The sequence below is a fragment of the Alligator mississippiensis genome, chromosome 1 (assembly GCF_030867095.1).
Source record: "Alligator mississippiensis isolate rAllMis1 chromosome 1, rAllMis1, whole genome shotgun sequence".
Lineage (NCBI taxonomy): Eukaryota > Metazoa > Chordata > Crocodylia > Alligatoridae > Alligator > Alligator mississippiensis.
The window spans coordinates 281,993,391-281,994,900 of NC_081824.1; the positions used below are offsets into that span (position 1 = coordinate 281,993,391).

Consider the following 1,510-nt stretch of genomic DNA (forward strand, 5'->3'; position numbering starts at 1 on the left):
AAATATATTAAGAACAGAAGTAGATTTTACCTATATTTCATTGTGAAAGAATGTTTTATTTCATCATCTTCATCTTTAGCAGGAGCAACATCAGCAATCTAATAAAAAATACTTTCATCAAATTCTGCTATCACTGGCTACACCCTGATGTTCATGGGTGTATGCTTACAATGGCAAAAATAGTAGCAGCACAAATCTGTGCCACTACCTTTTGTTGTAGCACATGCTCTTGTATGTGTGCTTTGTTGAGGGACAAATTGTCCCACTTCAGGCAAACTGCCTTTGCCCAGACCAACCCAGGTCCTGGCAGGTTGGAGGAGCTGGGGCACAACTGAAGGAGTGGAGACAGCTCTGCAGAAAAAAGACCTGGGGGTTACAATAGACAATAAGATGGATAAGAGTCAGCAATGTGCCCTTGTTGCCAAGAAGGCTAACAGCATACTGGGCTGCATTAGTAGGAATGTTGCCAGCAGATCAATAAAAGTAACTATTCCACACTTTTCTGCAGTGATGAGGCCACATCTGGACTACTGTGTGCAGTTTGGGGCCTCCCACTATAGAAAGGTTGTGGACAAGTTGGAGTGAGTTCAGAGGAGAGCAACACAGATGTTTTGGGGGATGGGGCACATGCCTTATGAAGAGAAACTGAGGGAACTGTTTGCAAAAGAGAAGACTTGAGAGAAATTTGATAGCAGCCTTTAACTCCCTGAAGGGTGGTTCCAAAGAGGATGGAACTAGACTGGTCTTAGTGGTGAGAGATGACAAAATAAGCAGCAATGGTTTCAAGTTGCAGCAAGGGAGGTTTAGGTTGGATATTAGGGAAAAAAAAAACGTTTTCACTAGGATGGTGATAAAGCATTGGAACAGGCTATCTAGAGAGGTTGTGGAATCTCCATCCTTGGAGGTTTTTAAGGCCTGGTTTGACAAAGCCCTGGCTGGAATGATCTAGTTGGGGATGGTTCTGCTTTGAGCAGGGGGTTGGACTAGATGACCTCCTGAAGTCCCTTCCAACCTTAATTTTCAATGATTCAATGAGACACACTGGCCAGAAAAGTGCTTTTTTAAGTGTTTTTTTTCCCGTTACTGGGAGATCCTGCTAACAAATTTTGGCCCCACACTGCAAAAGCTTTGCACAGTGGCAGTATCTTAGCAAATGAGGTCTGGCCAAGGAATGATTATTGCTAGTTGAAAACTTTTTTTTTTTTTTTTTTCCAACAAGCTCAGGTCACTGGTAATTTCAACAAGCTCAGGTCACTGGTAGGGGAAGTGCTGCAGGACCAGGGACCAAAGGCAAAACGTGTGCATGAAGACTGGTTGTTCCTTAAGGACATGATCTTTGAAGCACAAAGGAAGTCCATTCCCATGCAGAGAAAAGGAAGCAGAAAGGGTGGGAAACCCTCTTGGCTAAACAAGGAAATTACAGTTCTCTTGAGAAAGAAGAAAGAGACATACAAACAATGGAAGCTGGAGACAGACCCCAAGGAGGACTATACAACAATGGCCCACACTT

At 43.4% G+C, this 1,510-nt stretch overlaps 1 pseudogene; it reads left to right on the top strand.

Moving 5' to 3' along the window:
* Nucleotides 1-1,124: 1,124 nt before the first annotated feature.
* LOC132247990 (U4 spliceosomal RNA) lies at nt 1,125-1,205 on the top strand (annotated as a pseudogene).
* Nucleotides 1,206-1,510: the final 305 nt, after the last annotated feature.